Consider the following 16876-nt stretch of genomic DNA (forward strand, 5'->3'; position numbering starts at 1 on the left):
CATACAACAGAGTAGCACAGGAACAAGCCCATTGGCTCACCATGTCTGTGTCGACCATGATGCCATTCAAATCCAATCTGCCTGCACATAGTCAATATCCATCTATTCCCTATCTATTCATGTGGTTGTCTAAATGTCTCCTGAACGTTGCTATCATATCTGCTTCTACCACCTCTCCTAACAGCTCTTCTTGTTAGTTCTGTCATTGTCCATCGTTATTCATAACGCAATGTGGCAGGCAGATCGTGGGGCATGGAGATACATCAGCGCCCATTGCTTTTAGGTCGGGTGTGGCCACTCAACTCAGGTTGGAGGCCTGAAGCAATTCCAGCATGGTGATTTCTGTCCCTGCCCCTGAAGGCAGCACTAAAGAGTTTGGGTCTGATCCACTATTATCTACAACTAAAAATAGACACCGATCGTTTCTACAAATATATGGTTCTCACAGACACTGGTCCCAGACAAAACAAGCAAAGCTGTCCCAATACAACATCTCCCAAACTGGGGGGGTCCTGGTGGTGGGGTCCCTTTCAGTGGGGAGCATGTTGAAGGATGGAACCAAACAGGGAATATGCACCCGGTGAGATGGCACTCGGAGTTGGAAACAGTTCTAGCCTGCACAGATACAGGCTACTGGCACTATCTGACTTTGACATAGGGAAAGTGGAGGGGTTTCTGGACAGTTTTATCCAAAACACAGTCACAGAAAACCCAGGATCTGGAAAGGGGAGGTATAGGAGATAGGGACCTGGATTGTGGGGATTTAAGACAAGTTGAGAAGGAAGGGCCACAGGTCCTAGTAGGAACAGGGTGGAAGTCCTGCTGAAAGATTACCAGGATTTGTGCTCTAAATTAGAAAGCAGGAGCTGAAAGATAATCACCTCTGGATTATTGCGAGACTCATAGACTGATGTTGGAGCAAACATATCAGGGAAATTAATAAGGCTAAAGGGCTGGTGTGGGAAAGAGAGGCAATTTTTTATGCACCGCTGTCAGCAGTTCTAGAACAGAAAGAAGCTGCACTATTGAACACATTGGGATGATTTCACCACTTTCCTCATTTCCCCTCCCCCCACATTATCCCAGTGCCAAGCCTCCAACTCAGCACTGACCTCCTGACCTGTTCATCGTCCTTCCCATTATCCAACTCCACCCTCCTCTCCGACCTATCACCGTCTCCCCCACCTTCATCTACCTATTGCCTTCTCAGCTACCTTCCCCCCTCCCCTCTCCAGCCCACCAGCCTCATTCCTGATGAAGGGCTTATGCCGGAATGTCGATTCTCTTGCTCCTTGGGTGCTGCCTGACCTGCTGTGCTTTTCCAGCACCACACTCGATGCTAAATTTAATATGTTTGGAATGAAAAGCGTTGACAAATTTTGTAAAAGCCCAATTGACTTTAACATACCCTTTAGAGAAGGAAATCTGCTAAATGGGATAGATGTGGTGGACCCTCAGTGATGTGACTGATTCTGAAATGGCAGAGGATGACACTCAGTTGTACCAAATTGTTACAGAAAAGTCAAAAAGGAATAAAACTAGACTGACCATCTAGCTTTGAAATAGACACCAAAAAATGATAACAGTATGTCTAATCCTACCAACCCTGCAAACTCCTCCTTATTATTTTAAGGTTTATGTCAAATTGGGAGAATTTTCCCACAGATTAGAATTTCCCATCATTCATTACTTGAAAGATATGAATCTAAGTGGGTTTGAGGAACAAATATACCAAATGTTTGCCACAAATTAGCAAAATTATCTTTTAAAAAAGCAAAAGAACCATTCCCTTTATTTCTAGAAGGACAGGGTTGAAAAGTAGGACAGTTACATTGTGATTTCAGTTGATGTCATTGGGGGGCAACTTGTAGATAAGAAATAGGCTACGAAGGATTGATCATTGTGGAACTAAGAGGAGTGATTACAGCCCCATCAAACCGGCTGCACCAACTCATGGCTGAATTTGGACATCAACTGTATATTTCCACCTGCTCTGCATATCCCTTGTTTGTCTGAGTTGTTAAAAATCCTTCTTTCCCAATTTTAAATATATTCAACAAAAGAGTATCTGGGGTAGAGACTCCCAAAGATTCACAGTTGTTTGAGTGAAGTAATTTTCATTCATTGCAGTCCTAAATGGTTTTCCCTTATTCTGAGAAAATTGCTATAGTGTTTTAGATTCCCTGACCTGATGAAACTATTGCTACGTCTAATAGATCAAGTCCTTTTCTAATCTTGGATGTTTCAATGAGATATTTCTTCTAAATCCCAGACAGTCTGATTCAGTCAGCCTCTCATCATAGGACAGCTTACATATTCAAGAGACGAGTCTAATGAACCATACTGTTTTATCTCCAACATAAGCATATTCTGCCTTTAATATGGAGACTAAAACTGCAGTGTTCCAAATGTAATCTCTCCAATGCCGTATAATTGTAGCAAGACTTATTTATTCCTGTATTCCAATCACCTTGGAATAAATGCCGACATTTCTTTTACCATCCTATTTGCGTGCTTTACCTGATTGCTAACATTCTGATTGTTGTATGTGCACACCCATGTCCCTCTAAATACCAACATTTACAAGTTTCACATATTTGAAAAGTATCCTCTTTTTGTCTTTGTACCACCTAAGTAAATAACTTTGCCCATACCACGTTATACTTCATCTGCCACTTACTTTGCCTATATATATCTCTTTCAAAACCATGTCTTCCTCATAGCATACCCTTCTACCTTGCTTTGCATTGCTAACAAAACCTAGAATTCCTTGTTTCGTCTTCTAATTCATTAGCATAGGTTTAAATGACCGAAGCTCCAGCACTAATTTTTACCATACTCCACTTGTCACAGAGTGCCATCTTGAAAATGAGTCATCTATTCCACTTCTTTGAATCCTGTCCATTTGCTGATAGTACTCTTGGGGAGTTCCAGGAGGTTGACCCAGCAACAATGAAGGAACAATAATGTAGTGCCAAGACAGGATGGATGGTGTGTGGCTTAACAGGTCGCAAGCCCCAGATGTTCCAGAGTCACAGGAATTCATAGCGTCATAAACACAAGCAACAAACACCAAACTAGATTAATTCCATTTAACTGCACTTGATCGAAAGCGTACTATACTCTGATGTTTTAAGTACTCATCCAGACACTTCTTAAATGTTTCAAGAGTACCTACCCTCTCAGGCAGCTTGGTGCAGATTTCTATCACCCTCTGGGTGAAAACAATTTTCCTCAGACCTCCTCAAAACCACTTACTCCTTCAGCTTAAACTTGTGCCCCCTGGTCTTAGACACATCTGTCATGAGAAAACTATTCTTATGATTTACTCTGCCTACAACTCTTATAATTTTGTTTACATCAATCAGATACCTCCTCAGCCTCCGCTGCCCCAAGGAAAACAAACCTAGCCTTTCCAGTGTCTCCTCATAACTGAGACTTTTCATCTTAGGCAACATTCTGGTAAGTCTCCTGTGATCATCTCCAGTGCAATTGCACCCAATTATGTGATGACCAGAACTACGCACAGCATTCTACCTGTGACCTGACCAATGTTTTATATAGTTGTAATGAATCTTCTTTGCTCCTATATTCTACATCCTGGTTAATGAAAGCAAGCAGCCTCTATGCCTTCTTCATCACACTGTCTACCTGTGCTCACAGTTTCGAGGAACTGTGAACTTGTATACCAAAATCCCTTTGCTCCTCAGTTCTCTCTAGGGACCATTGGGATTCATTATGTATATCCTTCCTTTATTAGACCTTCCAAAGTGTATTGCCTCACACTTATGAAGATCAAATTTCATCTGCCATTGCTCTTCTCAATTTACCAGCTGATCAATATCAGACTGTAGCCTGAGGCCATCCTCCTCAATATCAATATCGCCAATTTTTGTGTCATCTGCAAACTCACTAATCGTACCTTCTACATTCACATCCAAATCATTAATTACATACAAACAGCAAGGGTCCCAGCACCGATCCTCGTGGTACATTGCTGGTCAGGCTTCCAATCACAAAATCAACCCTCCAGCCTCACTCTTTACCCCTTATTTGTAAGCCAGTTTTGGATCCAGTTTGCCACCTAGTCTTGGATGCCAACTAACCTTGGATGACAACTAACCTTGGATGACAACTAACCTTGGATGGCATGAGCCCTTATCTTTTGAGACAGCTGTCCACGTGGGACCTTGTCAAACGTCATACTAAGGTCCATGTAAACAACATTACCCACATCAATATGTTCAGTCAACTTTTCAAAAAACCTGATTAAATTCATCAGACTGGATCTGTTAGTAAGGAATGTCCAGGGTTAATAGGACTGGGTTTGCTGTTGGTCATTACTGTTCTATTCCTTTTAGTATTTGTGGTGGTTTGATGCGACTGAATGGCTTGTTCGGGCATTCAAGAAGACAATAAAGAGTCAATCATATTTCTGTCAGTTTGCAGTCCCATGTTGGCTGGACCAGGGGATATTTCCTTCCATAAAGGATATTATTGAGCAAAATGTTTTTATGTAGTTTCAGATTTATTTGTATGAATTAAATTTCATAGCTACCATTGGCCTCTAAATTATTAGGCCAGCAATATCTCTACCAAATACTACTGCCCTCAAATGTATAAGGTTAAACCATTTATATATGTTATAATTTGTTATAAATTATAAATGGTTAAGTATTCATTGAGCTTTCTTCACATTACTTACAGCTTGCCACAAGTGATGTGCATGCGAACTGGCTGCAGCATTTCCTACACCGGTGAATACTTCAAAAATCATTGGATTCAAAGCAAGATGGGACATCCTGAGGATGGGCAAGGCACTCTAAATGGAAGTATTTTTCTTCTTTTGCAGTAATTAGTTTGCTTTCACATTCTTGTTTCTGAGATTTACTTGAGTTTCAATTCTCTTGTCTATATTTGACCTGTTACAGGGAGAAGGACAGGCCATCCTCCGACAATGTCAGGGCTCAATTATTTGAGGAAGAGCTGAGAATTGGTTTAAGTTTTACATGTAAAACACAAAATTTACATAGAGATTGCATAGCATCGTCCTCTCATCCCCTCATTGTGATGCAATACGTAAATTCGATTGAAATCAAATTTTGTGCCAATAAACACTTATAGTAAACTATATGGATGATAATGATCAAAAGTTCCTTATAATATTTGACAGGAAGCAGCATCTCAGTGATGAAAATAAAATGACAGTTAAATCCTCACATTTTCAGCTTACACAAAACAGCTGAAGGGATTTTGATTCCAGGCAAATGATCAGTAATGTTCTGTGTTCTTCCTGACCCCGACTACAATCCTGCAGACTGTGCTGAAAGCTGGGTACTGTTTAAGTACAGTGGCCACTATCTTCACAGTGAGCGTTAGCATGTGAAGAGCCTGAAGGAGTCTTATAACAAAGTTCAATCTTATTCACACACATAGCTTTAGACAGTTTGCAGGTTCTCTGGCTGAATGTTCTCTTGCTTAACCCAGGAGTTTAGAAGCTAATCATAATGTGTCAACAAGGATTCCTAACCAGCAAATGGCACATCTATGATCAGGGTGAGGCGAGGTCATCTAGTCGTAAGGGTGGCTTTCTGTTAACTTGTCAGAGTCGAAGGCTGGAAAAGCACAGCCGGTCAGGCAACATCCGAACAAGCAGGAGAATCGATGTTTTGAGCATAAGCTCTTCATCATAGAGTCATAGAGATGTACAGCACGGAAACAGACCCTTCGTTCCAACCCGTCCGTGCCGACCAGATATCCCAACCCAATCTAGTCCCACTTTTCAGCACCTGACCCATATCCCTCCAAACCCTTTCTATTCATATACCCATCCAAATGCCTTTTAAATGTTGCAATTGTACCAGCCTCCACCACCTCCTCTGGCAGCACATGCCAAATATGCACCAACCTCTGTGTGAAAAAGTTGCTCCTTAAGTCTCTTTTATATCTTTTCCCTCTCACCCTAAACCTATGCCCTCTAGTTCTGGACTCCCCACCCCAAGGAAAAGACTTTGTCTATATACCCTATCCATGCCCCTCGTGATTTTATAAACCTCTATGAGGTCACCCCTCAGCCTTTGACGCTCCAGGGAAAACAGCCCTAGCCTATTCAACTTCTCCCTCTAGCTCAAACCCTCCAATCTTGGCAACATCCTTGTAAATCTTTTCTGAACCCTTTCAAGTTTCATAACATCGTTCTGATAGGAAGGAGACCAGAATTGTACACAATATTCCAAAAGTGGCCTAACCAATGTCCTGTACTGCTGCAACACACTCAGTACTCTGACCAATAAAGGAAAGCATACCAAACGCCTTCTTCACTATCCTATCTACCTGCAATTCCACTTTCAAGAAGCTATGAAACTTCACTCCAAGGTCTCTTTGTGCAGCAACACTCCCTAGGACCTTACCTATAAGTCCTGCTCAGATTTGCTTTCCCAAAATGCAGCACCTCACTTTTATCTGAATTAAACTCCATCTGCCACTTCTCAGCCCATTGGCCCATCTGATCAAGATCCCATTGTAATCTGTGGTAATGTTTGCTGTCCATTACACCTCCAATTTGGTGTCATCTGCAAACTTACTAGCTATACCTCTCATGTTCACATCCGAATCATTTATGTAAATGATGAAAAGTAGTGGTCCCAGCACTGATCCAGGAATGGCCCAAGGGGACTGAGAGGTAAATCCGAGAGGCCCAGGACCTGCATGTCTTTGGCGGAGTGGGAGGAAGAGATAAAGTGTTTGGGCCACAGAGTGGTGGGCTCCGCTGAAACATTCTGCAAGTTGGCGTCCTGTCTTCCCAATGTAGAGAAGACCATATCGAGAGCAATGGACACTAGATGACTCCAACCTCACCACCAAAGCAGCAGACTAGGAGGAACACAGTGGTAGCTTGGTGCACCGACATCTACACCGCTGAAGCCAGGTGCCAATTCACGGACACCTCCTCCTACTGTCCCCTTGGCCACGACCTCACCTCCCATCACCAAACCATCATCTCCCACACCATCCACAACCTTATCACCTTTGGGGATCTCCCCCCAACAGCTTCCAACCTCATAGTCCAGGAATCCCACACTGCCCAGTTCCACCTTTCACCTTGAGACTCTCCAACCATATGGAATCAATGTGGATTTCACCAGTTTCCCCATTTTCCCCTTTCCCCCATCTTATCCCCAACCCAACCTTCCAACTCAGTACTGCATTCTTGAACTATCGTACCTGTCCATCTTCCTTCCAACCTATCCACTCCACCCTCCTCTCTGACCTATCACCTTCACCCCCACCTTCATCTACCTATTGCATTCCCAGCTACCTTCCTCCCCAGTCCCACCCCCCTTCCCATTTATCTCTCAGACCCCTTAGGCAACCACCCCCCCCCCCCCCCACAACCATTCCTGATGAAGAGCTTATGCTTGACACATTGACTCTCCTGCTCCTCGGATGCTTGTCAGATGTTGTTTAGAGACTTAATGAACCAGGATAGACAGACGATGGAGTCCAGACACATTTAAGGCAAGGTCTCTGACATGTGACTATCATCGAAGGCAACAAAATATGATTTCATTTGAAATATAGCATAGCCCCCTCACTCTGAATTGTAAGTCTGGATATGTGTTCAAACCTCTGGAATGGGAATTGAACCCTTGATCTTCTATTAGTTGATTGTGTTACCCACTAAACAATGGCTCAAATCTTATGCAATAAATTAATTTGACTTAGTTACCATGAATGATTGGCCCTACTTATTTATTGAGTACATGATAAAGAGAGCTTTCTGTCTCTCGCAGCATGAAGTAGTCCCAGTGTTGGGTTCTTTCCAAAACAGACAAACAGAAGCGAGACAGAGACCGAGCAGGAGTCTTAAAAGTTGCCTTTATTGAAAGCATTTCTTGTACATCTTCAAACTTAAGTTACATTTACTGCGAGTAGACATGACTTTTTATGCAGCATTGTAACCGAAGCTTGTTTATACAATATTCTTATGGTTATCTGTCCTTACTATGATAGACAGACATTTTCTTTACAGAGTCTCTCTCTGTCTTACTCAGTTCACATGACTCTCACAGGCCTGGCAGCATTTGCCATCATGCACCCCTTGAGTCATCCACGTTAACCCGATCACCCACGTTAATCTGATCATCCACGTTAATCTGATCATCCACGTTAACCTGATCATCCACGTTAACCCGATCATATTTGCTGTCATGTGCTATTTTAGCCATTCACCTTAATCATCCCGAATACCTTCAGTTGCTGCCCTCCACCACGCTTCCTTTGATTCTGTCAAAGCAGAAAAATGTGTTGCTGGAAAAGCGCATTATAACTTCAAGAGAAGATTGAATCAGCACTGGAGGAGTCCCAGACCAGACTGGCACCGATCTCAGCCATGCTACAAAAGTATGAGCAGGAGATCCAACATCTCGGGCGGTGCATGGAGGAGATAGAGCAGTGAACTGTGGCATCAGAGACCGTGGTAGAATGCTTGGTGGGGCAGATTCAGGCCCTGGAGAAACAGGTCCGGGCCTTAATCGAGCAGGTTGATGACCTTGAGAATCGAGGTCAGAGAAAGAATATCCGCATTATTGGATTGCCAGAATGAGAAGATGATCAGCTGGTCAGCTTCCTGGAGCAATGGCTCCCACAGCTCCTGGGACTGGGAGCTAAATCAGGCTGGGTGCACATTGTATGGGCTCACCGGATCGCAGTGCGCAGGCCCAGATCAGACTAGCGCTCCCGCCCAGTCCTAGCTCGATTTCAGTGTTACAGAGACAAACAAATGGTTATGGAAGCCTCCAGAATGCTCAGGAAAGATCCACAGGTCCTGATCTACAAGGGGTTGAAAATCATGTTTTTCCAGGACTTTTCTGGGCCTGTGATTTGGAAGAGGAAATCTTATGATGAATTTAAAAAAAGGCTGAGAGACATGAGCATTCAGTATTCTGTCAGGTACCCAGCAGGGTTGTGCTTCGGCAGTGGAGGGTCCGTGCATAATTTTGATTCAGCAGAGAAGGTAAAGGATTTCCTAGATACTTCAAAATTGACTGGTTGGGTCAAATACTATGGACAATATTGTTTCCTTTGTTCTCTCTGTTGTTTATTTTGTGTGCCTGTATGGGTGGGATGGGTTAGGTGCCCACATTTAATTTCCATGTGTTTAAGATACATGTTTTCTTTGTTTCTGTTTTGCCTGTGTTTGGAGTGCGGCTTCAGCCAGAAGGAGCCATGGAGTTGTTAGAGAGTGGGCAAAGGGGAAAGTCTCCAGTTATTTGTCTTTTGTTTATTTTAGGAGTAGTTATAAGAATTTTTGGTTTGGTACTGCTGTTTTTTTAGATTTTATGAATCTTTTCTTGTCTCCACGCGGCGCATTATGAGTAGGGTTCTTCCTCTCTGGGGGCCACAGGCCACTTTAGATGGTTATGGCTGGTTGTTCATTTAGATGGTGCACCTGGAACATAAAGGGGGATCACTTGCTGGTTAAAAGAAAGTGTGCTCAAGTCTCAGAAAAGAGAGGGTTGATGTTGTTCTGCTACAAGGAACTGACTTAGATGATAAGGAGCATCTAAAGTTACAGCAGGGAGGATCCGGCTGGGTGTTCTTCTTGTCTTTTAATTCCAAAAGCAGAGGAGTGGCTATACTAATACAGAAGAAGCTACCATTCCAGTTGATAGACCCAATTAAGATCCTCAAAGCCCTAATACATGAGGAGGAATGCAGCATTTTGAATGTCTACTGCCCTGCCCACCCCCTCAAATTTTTAACAGATGCACTTTACAGGCTGATGATCCTTGGAGTGCACCTCACAAGACTTCAACCGTCTTATGGATCCCAAGGTGGATAAGATGCCAAACGGTCTTTCAGGCATCTCCCCACAATTCAAACAGTAAGTGGACCTATGTGGCAATGGTTGGTGGATATGTGAAGATGTCTTCACCCTAAGGGAAGGGATTTTAATTTCTTCTTCAACTCGCACAAGTGCCACACAAGGATTGATTTTTTTTTGCTGCTGACTTTTTTGGGTTCAGTACTAACCTGTAAGATTGGGAATATAGCCATTTTGGACCATGCGACAGCGTATTTGGAGGTTAAGATCAGGGGTAACGGGACAAATACGCAGCATTGGTGCATGGATCCTTTTCTCTTGAAATACTGTAAGTTCGTTGAGTATTTCACAAGGGAGTTTAAGACCTTCTGGGATATTAATTCGGGTACATCCAGTAACCCATCAGTGCTCTGGGAGGCTGCTTACTCAAGGGCTTACTTAAGGGGTATAATTATCGCGTACTCGCTGATAAGAGGGAAGAGCAACAGTGTATACTTGAGGCCTAATTGAAGGCAGCAGAGACAGACCACCTGTGACTATGTTACAGCAGATTATAGTTCTGCAGTCTGCTCTGAACTCCGTGCTCACCCAGGCAGTGAAGAGAGAGGTCTCCTTCTTGAAGCAAAGACTATTTGAGCACGGTGGTAAGCCAGGTAGATACTTGGCATACCTGGCCAGGAAGAAGAGCGCTCCTCAATCTCACATGTCCATTAGAGAGGGTACTGACACTCCTACTCCTGAGTCCAAAAAGATCAGCGCAGCATTTAGGAAATTTTATGCGAGATATACCGGTCAGAGGGCTGTGAGGATGGGTTGGTGAGGATGGAGTCCTTTTTTGAGAATTTGGATCTTCCAGGTATAACTTCGGAGCAAGCCTCCCTTATGAATGTCCCTCTGACAACATAAGCAATACAAGAGGTGGCAAGGCAGCTCCAAAGTGGCATAGCGCCTGGCCCGGATGGATTCTCAAGTGAGTTTTATAAGGAATTTATAAACGTGTTGGCTGAGCCAATATTGGGCACGTATAACCATTCATATAGTCAGGAACTGCTTCCCGCCCTCCCTCAGGGAAGCTAATATTTCCCTTATTCTTAAGAGAGGGCAAGGCCCTGAGGACTGCACCTCATACAGACCCATCTCACTCGGAATTGTGGATTTTAAAATTCTGTCTGAAACGTTAGTTTTGAGGCTGGAGAAGGTATTGCCCTCTATTGTAAAGGAGGACCAGACAGATTTCATGAAGGGTTGCAGCTCCTCTAACAACATCAGAAGAATGTTGAATATGATCCAAATGTGTCAGCAAAGATCAATCCCCGGCTTGGTAGTCTCCCTAAATGTGGAAAAAGCATTTGATTGGGTGGAATGGCTGTACTTTTTTATGTCTTGGAATGGTTTAGTCTTGGGGGTGGGGGTGGGGGTGGGGGTGGGGGTGGGGGTGGGGGTCTTCGCCAGGTGGGTGGTAGTGTTGTATAGCGATCCCAAGGCAACTGTTCACATGAATGGCATAAAATCAGACATTTTAGTATTGGTAGAGGCAGCCGACAAGGGTGCCCCTTTCACCACTGCTGTTTACTTTAATGATCAAACCACTGGTGGAGACTATTCTGAAGGATCCCAAAATAGTTGCCCCAGAAGTGGGAATAGGAGAGTATAAAATCACTCTCTTTGCAGACAATGTCCTCCTCTTTCTGTCTAACCTGACAATGTATGTGCCTCACTTAATACAAAATATTAATTTATTTGGCTCTTTTTCGGGGTATAAAATTAATTTTTCGGAATTGGAGGCCATGCCCGTGGGGGGATCTTGAAGATGGATCTTGATTTCCTTTTCGGTGTTTTCATTACCCCTGCCTTTCACCAACTGTACAAAGCTAATTTTCTACAATTACTCAAAAGATAAAACAAAACAATGAGCGTTGGGAGGTGCTACCAATATCCTGGTGGGGTCGAATAGCTCTGATCAAAATGAATGTTCTTCGTTGTCTACTGTACCCCATGCGAATGCTCCTTCTGGTGCTACCTAGGCAAGCATTGTGGAGACTTAATGGTTGGCTTGGATCTTTCATTTGGCATTACAGACTCCCTCTCATTGCGTTTGCTAAGCTGCAGCTTCCACAGGGAATGGGGGTGGGGGAGGATGGGGGTAGACCTCCTAGACTTGAAAAGACATCAAATAAGTTCTTTATTGTCTTATGTGAATGATTGGGCTTGTCAGGATCCGAGGTCAATATGGCTCGATATTGAGGCCTCCCAGGCAAAATGTCCCCTTATTAATTTGCTATTTGTGGACAGGATGAGAACTGTTATGGAATATTGTTAAAATCCGATCATCATTAACACAGTCAAAACGTAGAGAATGATGCAACAGAGCGAGGGTAATTTACATATGACCTCCTGGCTCACTCCTATAGTTGGAATACCAGGGTTTAAGTTATGGGAGTCTAGGGGAGTCTCCTGTTTGGGAGACTATTTGGAAGGTCATGATGTCTTTTGATCAGCTGAGTCATAAATATGGGTTATCCAGTAGGGACCTCTTCCGCTATTTTCAGATCAGGGTTTTGTAGAGAAAAGGACTACACTATTGGTTCATCGCTATAAGTCTGATGTGGAGAGGAGAGTGCGTTGGTCCACTGGCACTCTCTCAATTAGTATCCTCCGTCATATACAGGGAGCGGGTGCCTCAGAAGGTATTGAAAGGCTTCACAGAAACTGGAATCAAGAATTGGGAGCAGAAATGTCATCAGAAGTATGGGAGGATAGCTGTGAGAATGTGAAAAAGATTTTGATTTGTAATAAAACACAACGCAAGATTCTCCACAGGGCCCATCTGGCCCCAGAGCGGCTTGCAAAATTTTAAAAAGGAGCATCTCCAAAGTGCCCTAAATGTAAAACAGACATTGGTACACTCATACATTGCTTGTGGTTGTGCCATAAGATTAGTAGATATTGGGGCGCCATAGCAAATGTGTTGGAGAAGATCTTGGAGACTGAGGTTAAGGCAAATCCAGTATCCATCCTTCTGGGATCGCCAAATCTGCCTTCTCTAGATGAGCATGAGAAGAAACTGTTTAATATTCTTACATGTTCTGCAAGGAAGTACATTCTGACAAGCTGGGTCTCTGACAACCTCCCGGGGCTTTCGGGATGGCGTAGATTAGTGATGGAGGATGTTCTCCTAGACTTCCTTCCTGGTATGGTGCACCAGAAAACTGAACTTTTTTATAAGACATGCTGGCCCTTTTTGAATCACACAGACACAGACTTGTCAGCCATATTGATTAGGGGCTTTGGTATAGCCACGAAGACTGTATCTTGCGGGTTGGGGACTCTGAGAGGAAGAATCCTAAATAAATATGGGTATGTTAACTGATGGTCCTGATGATGGGAGCTTTGGTCAGGTGGCACTGAGTGGTGTAAGTTAACTTAGATCAATTCAACCTAATTTAATTTATTATGTCTAATTATTTATTCAGTTGTGGTATGGGAAGATTGCTGTTTTCCTTTTGGTATTTTTGATTTGTTTTGTAAGGTAGAGTAGTAGTTAGTTTATTGTTATTGTTGTTGTACCATCAGATTGTTATACTGTCTCTTTTGTAATTTTATAATTTTTTGTAATTTTATAATTTTGTAAATAAAAAAATGTCTTTCAATAAAAAAAGTTACACAAAAATAAGACACTATCTTGCCTGCCTCTACCACTTCCGCTGACAACGTGTTCCAAGCATCCATCACCCTCTGCATAAAGAATTCCCTTAAACTTTTCCCTCTCACTTGTGACCCCTGGTGATTGAGTCCCCCACTCTGGGGAAAAAGCCTCTTGCTATCCACCCTATTTATACCTCTCATGATTTTGTAGACCTCAATCAGATCCCTCATCAACTTCTGTCTTTCTAATGAAAATCCTAATCTACTCATCCTCCCTTCATAGCTAGCACCCTCCATACCAGGTAAAGTCCTCGTAAACCTCCTCTGCACCCTCTCCAAAACATCCACATCCTTTTGGTAATGTGGTGACCAGAACTGTACACTGTATTCCAAATGTGACCGAACCAAAGTCTTATACAACTGTAACATGACCTGCCAACTCTTGTACTCAGTACTCTGTACGATGAAGGAAAGCATCACCATTAAAAGGGGTGAAATGGGTAATAAGTTCAGGGAACTAATTTTATTGAAAAATGCCTTCATGGTTGTCTTTGTGAAAAGTAAGAAGGCTATTGGACCCACGTGTGAGGAGAGTCCCTCAGTCAGAAAGGATTGGGAAATTTTTCCCAGGAGGGGGAATAATAGAGACATTATAATATTGGGAGCATCTGCTGACTCCCATGGGTGTCCTGTTTTCCTGAACTGCAGTTCTGGTGAGGCAGACAAGGGCTCTGCTCCTTCCTTCATACAAAAGTTTGGTCAGTGTAACAAAAGAGAGGTGGAGGGGGTAGTGTGATAGTCTGGCTGGTAACGTTTGTGGAAGGCCGAAAGGGGGGGGGTACCCTGCAGACTGCCACTCTTGCAGTAGCTGGTCAGTGTTAATCATATAGCAGTCAGCTTCAGTCTGTGAACCGTCCCAATTCCTGGGCACCAGCAAACCGTTCTGTTTTAGTACCCACTCTGTCAATTCAGAGGCATTGAAGGGGAGCTGTCATAATGGGAGTCCCCCTTTGGAGTGGGTTGGAAATCAGTACATACCCAACAACCAGACACATTATTCTGAGAGGCGTAAGTATGTGAGAGGTAAAGGACAGTGTTTACACCCAAGTCTTGTTTCGGTACGTTGCAAATAGAAACAATACAAAAACACGAGTAACAGACTTCTCACAGATGACAGCCAAGGAACAGGAGAATCGACATTTCGGGCATAAGCCCTTATGCCCGAAACATCGATTCTCCTATTCCTTGGATGCTGCCTGACCTGCTGCGCTTTTCCAGCAACACATTTTCAGCTCTGATCTCCAGCATCTGCAGTCCTCACTTTTTCCTCTTCTCACAGATGACGTCATGTTTCAATGTTGTGAGTAGTTAGTTTTACTTGGGACACTTGAATCTAAGCTTTCTTGCAGTGGATTTCAACAGCGGATTATGTTGTCAGCAGAACTTGGTATGGACCTTCCCACTTAATGCCCAAAGGTGCTTTATGCACTTTCTTAATTCAGACCCAGATACCAGGAACTAGGTTGTGTCTTCCGTCTGGGGGACTTCCCCAGGCTGCTGTCACCTGGTGAGAAGCAGAGCTCCCATCTGTGGTTAGATCTTGACAATATTGGAGCAACAAGTCACTTAACAGGTGGCAGTCAGCAGTATATAATTCGATGGTACTGGGTAAGAACATAGGCTGTCCTGTGATGACTTCAAAGGGACTGAGGTCATAATCCTATTGGGAGTTTCCCATATACTGCATAAGGCCATGGGTAGAGCTTGCGGCCAAGGTAGGCCTTCTTGGTGGGACTTTGCGAGTCTCTGTTTAAGAGTTTTATTGGCATGCCCAACCTGCCCTGAAGACTGAGGTGATTTGGACAGTGTCGATCCCACTTAATACCTAGTAGCCTGCAGACTTCCTGACATACTGCACTGACTAGGGGAGTCTCCTGTTTGGGAGACTATTTGGAAGGTCATGATGTCTTTTGATCAGCTGAGTCATAAATATGGGTTATCCAGTAGGGACCTCTTCCACTATTTTCAGATCATTGCTATAAGTCCGACGTGGAGGAGAGTGCTTTGGTCCACTGGCACTCTCTCAATTAGTACCCTCCGTCATATACAGGGAGCAGGTACCTTGACATGGGTACCTTGGTCTGAGTCAATACTATGAGGGACACTCTATCGAGGTATACAGTGTGGTTAACAGTGGCCATACTTGAAGAAGAAACCTCCATCCACCTCAAGAATTTGTCCATTATAACTAGGACCTCTGAGTATCCCTGACACCTGCAGGTGTTGGAAGGGGCCTGCAGAGGCCAGGAGTCTCAATTGGGCCATCATGGGGGTGGGCCCAGCATTATTCTTTTAACAAATTATGCATCTATCTAACACTGACTGCTCGAGTCTTTTAAATCCCCTTCCCCACCAACTTCTCTGGAACCTGGCTGTCATCTGCAGGGGTCCTTGGTGGCCCCAGGATGAACTTGTTGAACCAGAAAAGGGCGGCAGTGCTTGTGGTGCTACTGGTTTATTCGTTTCCCTCTGTCTCCAAATCCCATCTTCACATAACGTCAATCTTGGCTCAACCCACATCCACTTCTCTTCAAGAGCATTGCTGTTGCATAGTTTTTAACTCTTGCAATTCATGAACTGTTGTTTGCAATGCCCCTGTTAGGGGTTTGTGTGGGGTATGGGCCACCACATGTTTGGCTGCCTGGTTAGCCAGGGCATTGCCCTGGGTCTCCAAGGAGTTGCCTTTAGTGTGGGCTTTACACTTAAGGATTGGTATCTCCTGCGGTAACTGGATGGCAGTCAGCAGGCTACAGACTTCATTTCTGTTTTTAATGGGAGTGTTTGCTGTTGTGAGGAAGCCTCATTTTTGCCAGAAGTAGCCAAAATCGTGGGCTATACCAAAAGCATATCTGGAGTTGGTGAAAATGCTAGCCATTTTCATCTCAGCCATTCTACATGCTTCAGTTAATGCCCTTAATTCAGCCTGCTGAGCAAAGGTACTCAGGGGCAGACTGCCTTGGGCCAGGATCTCCTGCAGAGTCTTGAGTGCACAGCCAGCCTTTCGGATCCTGTTTTCCAGAAAAGAGGACCCGTCTGTAAAGAGGAGCAGATCCGGGTTTTGAGGCTCTTCTGAAGCACAAGCTGCTTCGTCAAGCTGCTGGAATATCTCTACCCTGCCAGTGTCACCCCTTTTCCTCTCCCCCTCTTAGTCCTGTGGGATGGGTAACAACGTGACCAGGTTAATAGGACTGGCTCACACAAGATTAAGGTTGGGAGCCTCCAAAAGTGGGGGGGGGGGGGGGGGTCCAGCAAACGGGTGTAAACTGGGACACATGACTCATACAGAGCATAGCATGAATAGTGCAAAGACATTAAACAGTTAATCTTTGATCAAGAACAATAGGT

The sequence above is a fragment of the Chiloscyllium punctatum genome, chromosome 42, assembly GCF_047496795.1.
Source record: "Chiloscyllium punctatum isolate Juve2018m chromosome 42, sChiPun1.3, whole genome shotgun sequence".
NCBI lineage: Eukaryota > Metazoa > Chordata > Chondrichthyes > Orectolobiformes > Hemiscylliidae > Chiloscyllium > Chiloscyllium punctatum.